Below are 6,901 nucleotides of genomic sequence, written 5' to 3' on the forward strand. Positions count from 1 at the left end.
AGCTTTATTTCTGAAGTAATTATTGACCTCTCACATTTCAGAGACCTGTTACTATAAACCAATGCTCTGTGGAATATGCATACATACTTTGATCAAAACATCAATGCGTGATTTGTACATGATTAAGCATTTACGATTACACCAATGAAGCCAAACATCAATACATGTAAGCCTACACATGTGACCTCAGTGACCTCTCATTGTCCTGAGAGGTCAAAGTTGGATATAATGCACAGGCTAATGACCAATGTTCCATGGAATGACAAGATTCTTCTATTATAGCATAAATGATTGTACATCGGGTATTACAAAGTTGACCATTGACTATACATAGAATATCAATATTCTGATATTTTGAGGTCATTGACCTGTCACCTTCCTCAGAGGTCAAAGGTAGAGACACGTGAGTAATTTCTCTTGCTCTGTGGAATAGGAAAACAATTCAATTGTAATACAAATGAATATAACATCTAAATCATGTTTGTCATCAACCAATTGCACCAAATATCAATGTTCTGACATTTTGAGGTCATTGGCCTCGTCATAGGTCATCTGAGGTCATCAGAGGCCAAAGGTAGAAATCTGACTCGAAAGGCTCAGTGGAACATTGAGGCAATTCCTCTTACAAAAATTAGTTTTTAGTACATAATTATCGTGTTTCAGTTATGAGTGACGCATTAAAATATCAATTTTCTGACATTTTGAGGTCATTGACCTCTGAAGGTCATCAGAGGTCAAAGATAGAAACCTGTCAGGGCTCTGTGGAATATAAAGACAATTTCACAGTGACAAAAATTAAGTTTTAGTACATCATTACTGTGTTTTATCATTAAACAATGATGCAAAATATCAATTTTCTGACATTTTGAGGTCATTGACCTCTGGAGGTCATCAGAGGTCAAAGGTAGAAACCTGTCAGGGCTCCGTGGAACATAAAGACAATTTCACTGTGACAAATATTAAGTTTTAGTACATCATTACTGTGTTTATCATTAACCAATGACGCAAAATATCAATTTTCTTAGATTTTGAGGTCATTGACCTCTAGAGGTCATCAGAGGTCAATTCAGACTTACCTCCCGATCTTAAAATTAATCTTATAGCATGTACTAACAATGGTGAAAGTTTCATGTTTTAGTCAAATTTTGCACAATTCTTCGGCTTATCTGCTCTACTATATGGGGTTTTCCGACAAAATAAAATTGTGTACAAAACCTATGGAAAATTTTTTCCCCAAAATGTGTTTTTTACACGTTTCAGACAATTCTAAGCATTTTTTTAAAAAGAATTTTCTTTGAAAAAATACTTTGAAAATTTTTCCAAAAAAAAATTCAAAATGGCGCCAAAAAAAAATTTATAGGAGTTAAGGTCCAAAATTTTGGGAATTTACTAACTAGCAGGTGTACTACCTATACACAAAATTTGGGATCTTAACTAGCACTTTTCATACTTGGCAAATGCCCTAACTCTAACCCTAACCCTAACCCTAACCCTAACCCTAACCCTAACCCTAACCCTAACCCTAACCCTAACCCTAACCCCTAACCCCTAACCCTAACCCCTAACCCTAACCCTAACCCTAACCCTAACCCTAACCCTAACCCTAACCCTAACCCTAACCCATAGGCTTTGTACATATGTACTAAGCCTATGGGGTTTTCCGACAAAATAAAATTGTGTACAAAACCTATGGAAAATTTTTTCCCCAAAATGTGTTTTTTACACGTTTCAGACAATTCTAAGCATTTTTTTAAAAAGAATTTTCTTTGAAAAAATACTTTGAAAATTTTTCCAAAAAAAAATTCAAAATGGCGCCAAAAAAAATTTATAGGAGTTAAGGTCCAAAATTTTGGGAATTTACTAACTAGCAGGTGTACTACCTTTACACAAAATTTGGGATCTTAACTAGCACTTTTCATACTTGGCAAATGCCCTAACTCTAACCCTAACCCTAACCCTAACCCTAACCCTAAACCCTAAACCCTAAACCCTAACCCTAAACCCTAACCCTAACCCTAATCCTAACCCTAACCATAACCCCTAAACCCTAACCCTAACCCTAACCCTAACCCTAACCCAACCCTAACCCATAGGCTTTGTACATATGTACTAAGCCTATGGGGTTTTCCGACAAAATAAAATTGTGTACAAAACCTGTGGAAAATTTTTTTTCCCCAAAATGTGTTTTTTACACGTTTCAGACAATTCTAAGCATTTTTTTAAAAGAATTTTCTTTGAAAAAATACTTTGAAAATTTTTCCAAAAAAAAATTCAAAATGGCGCCAAAAAAAAAAAGTTATAGGAGTTAAGGTCCAAAATTTTGGGAATTTACTAACTAGCAGGTGTACTACCTATACATAAAATTTGGGATCTTAACTAGCACTTTTCATACTTTGCAAATGCCCTAACTCTAACCCTAACCCTAACCCTAACCCTAACCGCTAACCCTAACCCTAACCCTTAAACCCTAACCCTAACCCAAACCCTAACCCCTAACCCTAACCCCATGTAAAATTCCTATGCAAGGGTGCAAAAAAATTCAAAGTCCGAAAATCCCATAGGCTTTGTACATAATGTACTAAGCCTATTAGTAGAGCAGATTAGCCCTCAAAATCATGTGAATTGTGCAAAATTTGACTAAAGCATGAAACTTTCACCAGTGTTAGTACATACCATAAGATTTATTTTAAGATCGGAAGGTAAGTCTGATTTGACCTCTGATGACCTCCAGAGGTCAATGTACTTTAGATATCAGAAAATCGATGTTTTTAGACATTTGCAAATGATATATGTGGTTATGTTGCACTAAACATGCATTTATACCACAGAGAAATCATTTCCAGATTCAACAGAGCACTTACAGGTTTTTACCTTTGACCTCTGATGACCTCCAGAGGTCAATGAACTTTAAATATCAAAATATCGATGTTTTTAGACATTTGTGAATGATATATGTGGTTATGATTCACTAAACATGCATCTATACTTCAGGGAAACCATTTTCTGATTCCACAGAGCATTGACAGGTTTTAACCTTTGACCTCTGATGACCTTTGGAGGTCAATGACCTCAAAATATTTTATTGATCTGTGATGTCATTGGTTAATGGTAACCATTGTTAAGATGTACAAAACAAGCATATCTGTCTTACAATGAGATTGTCTTCATATTCTAAAGAGCAGACAGGTTTCTACCTTTGACCTCTGATGACCTTGAGAGGTTAATGACCTCAGAATATCAGAATATTGAAGTATGACATCATTGGTGAAAGGTCAAACATGGTAAGGATGTACAAAACAAGCATATCTGTGTACAATGACATCGTCTTCATATTCCAAGGCACACAGACGAGTTTCTGCCTTTGACCTCTGATGATCTCGAGAGGTCAATGACCTCAAAGTATCAGAATAGTTTGGCATCATCAATGGTAAACATGATGATGTTTTAGAGAGCACTCGTAGGCCCTGTTTATTAACGAGCCATTACCGTTCACCTATGAAAATCACACAAGGTCAAATACCTCGAATGAAATGCGAGGATGTTAATATTGATATTGCGATAGTTAATAGTTAATAATTGTTTATAATGTAGGGCTTACAAACCATGCATTTCTGTTACCAAAAAAGTGGCTACTCATTCCGCAGAACTTTTCAGGTAATTATCTAAGTCGGGTATGTGCACAGAGCAAGGGGTGTCGATCTGTTTTCACGTGGGGGGGAACTTGGAAAATATGTAAAAGCATAAGTTCATGGTGCAAAGGAATGAAGCGGAGGGGGAGGGGGCCGGAGGATGTGGGTGGGGGATTGGATTTTTTGCAGGTTTAGACCTGAAATCAGTGATTCAGTGTAGCTCTTGTTTAATGTGTGCGTCATCACTTATACGGAAGTTGATGGGGTGTGGGCGCATCTCACCTACCCTCCTCCCAAAGACGAAGTTTTTTTTGTTTTTTTTTTTAAAGAATCTGATGCATATTTGAGACGAATTTTGAATCGAAGAACTGGAATTTAACTTACGTTTTTGGCAACGTTTCGCTGATTAATTACAATCAGCTTCATCTGGCATCCTTCCAGAAGAAGGCTGGTCGTTATATACGTGAAGCTGTGTAGGAACGTCACGCAAGGGTGCATTACCCGTGCGTGACAGACGGCTTGGAATCTCACGGACTGCCCGGTCCCACGTATGTGACAAGTTGAACCGTAAGCCCCCCTTCTTGTTCAGTTTAGGTTCCTCCACTCGTTCCCAAATGGCCTCTTTAACACCGCGCTTGAAACAATTGGCTTCCCTGTCTAGAATGACCACGTCTTTTGTGTTAAATGAGTGGCCTTTCTCTTTTAGATGTGTGTATACCGCTGAGTCAGGGTTGAAATCCACACTGCTGGGCCTTCTGTGTTGGCTCATACGGGCTTTGAGGGATTGTTGGGTTTCCCCGATGTAAAAGTCCTGACAGTCTTCCTGTTCACACCTCACCCCGTATACCAGATTCCTCTGTTTTTCTTTTGAAATCTTGTCCTTCACATGTACCAGCTTTTTCCGTAGCGAGTTGTGGGGTTTAAAGGCGGTGGAGATTCCATGCTTTCCAAAGACTCTTTTAATCTTTTCAGAAAGATCATATATGTATGGGATGGTGATGGTGATTTCCCTTGTGTGAATGGAGCTAGTGCCACTTCTTTGGGCGGATTTATTGCCAGTTCGCTTGGGACTCTCGGCTTTGGAGAACGACCAATCCGGATATCCACATCTAGTTAGTGCCTGTTTGGTGTCACTCTTTTCTTTGGCTCTTTCGGTTGGATCTTGTACCACGTGGGACCACGTGGTGTTCCACGTGGGACCACGTGGGACCACGTGGGACCGGGCAGTCCGTGAGATTCCAAGTCGTCTGTCACGCACGGGTAGTGCACCCTTGCGTGACGTTCCTACACAGCTTCACGTATATAACGACCAGCCTTCTTCTGGAAGGATGCCAGATGAAGCTGATTGTGATTAATCAGCGAAACGTTGCCAAAAACGTAAGTTAAATTCCAGTTCTTCGATTCATAATTCGTCTCAAATCTACATCGACTGGATGAATGATAACTTTCATCAACAAAATCTGATGCATACGTTTTGGGGAATATTTTGGAAAATTATGGATCACCAAGGTGTACCAAGTCTATATGGATGGGAACCCAGCAAGCACAGCGTTGGCGAGGGTAGGGTATTCCACTCCCATTCGACAGAGCTCTTGTATTTTGAGAAATGAGATTCAACGACCTGGCACACAGGCACTTTTGAAGGAATACCTCGAAATTTGTATCAAAAAGGTGTAGTAAGTCAGCCATCTATGGAGGAAGACCAATCCACAGAAGGATGTGGGTGGAGGTATCCCCCTCCCACATTATGGAGCTTTTGCATTCTTTTGTTTGCAATTCAATGATCTCGTGCCACTCTTGGTTGAACTACCATTTTGAAAAAAAAAAAAGTCCATACCCAAATGTGTAGCCATAATCAATGCATGGAGGAGAGGTTGATACAGCGAGAGGAGGGTATGAAAGGGGCTGTCCCCCAATCCTTCCCATGCGAGGGAGCCTTTGCAGTAAGAATAGAAATGTAAAAAAAAAATCTAGTATACACATTTATGATGGAATATTTGGGAAATTATCAATAAAAGGAGTGTACCAAATCTAACGGTAGAAACCGAGGAGGGATTGTTAATTGAAAGATACACTACCCCCTCCAACAAGAGGGATTTTCTTTAATATGTCGGAACTGAAATTAAAGATCTAGTACATACTTTGTGATGATATAGAACAAAAATGGGACAAAAGCACTGAGCGTATATGGAAGGGGACATAACGAAAGATAGTGTGGGGGAGGGGGTATGCAAAGGAGATTCTGCCTTTTAATCTGGTGCATACTATAGCTAAAATGTTCAGTGAAAATTCATTTTCTGTCAAAGTGAAGAAAAAAAATCTCAATCTCATGAAATACTTGGAGGCAAAGTTTTATGTCCCCACCATTCCCCCTCCCATATTTTCTCGGGAGGCGGGGCAAATGCCTCTTGCCCTCCAAAATGAACAATCGTGCATTATATAGGAAAGCCTTTTCATCTTTGGAATTCAAATAAAAATATCTCTTAAAAACATTTATCATAGAATAAGGGAAATTATCATTCCCCAAAGTATGTTATATCTGTGGAAGGAACCAAGCAGGGGGAAGGAGTCTATCGAAAGGAGATATCCCCTCTCACAGAAGGGAGATTTTGCATTTCAGAATTAAATTTTAACAATCCGATGCACACTTAAAGTGAAAAACTTGGGCAGTTTTCTGTCTAAAAAGCAAAAAACAAAAAACAACAACAAAAACTAACAACAACAAAACATAGTCCACATCTCAGAATTTAATGGGGTGGGGGTCAACTATCCCTGCCACCACCCCACCCCTCTTCCAAACTAATGCCCCGGTATGTGCATGTGTTTTATTCCACTTGTTGAAAAGAAGAGAGAGTTTTAAGAAACAATATTGTTCACTGGTCGCTATCCCAGTCAAGTAAATTGTTTATCAATAGGTGATTTCCTTCACCTGTATACCTTAAGATGATGTAGGCCTGGTATTTGCCTTGCACGTTATTACATCTATTTCTTTTTTAGTATTCTCGTTTATATTTTGATGTGAAAGTTGTTTACTTTGCCACGATTTTATTTGTACATAGAAAAAATAATCCAAGACTGAAAATGAAACTGATACAATATTTAATGATTGACATGATGCATATATTGTGTATTTCTATAGCAATAAAAGTGAGCAATTCATAAGGCGTGTACTCATTTCACATGAACATTAGCGATGATCCTCTGACCTCTGGAGGATATTGAAAGATATGCATCAAAATGTAAGAATATTGATGTCTGGTCTCATTGGTTTG

Source organism: Diadema setosum, chromosome 13 (assembly GCF_964275005.1).
Source record: "Diadema setosum chromosome 13, eeDiaSeto1, whole genome shotgun sequence".
NCBI lineage: Eukaryota > Metazoa > Echinodermata > Echinoidea > Diadematoida > Diadematidae > Diadema > Diadema setosum.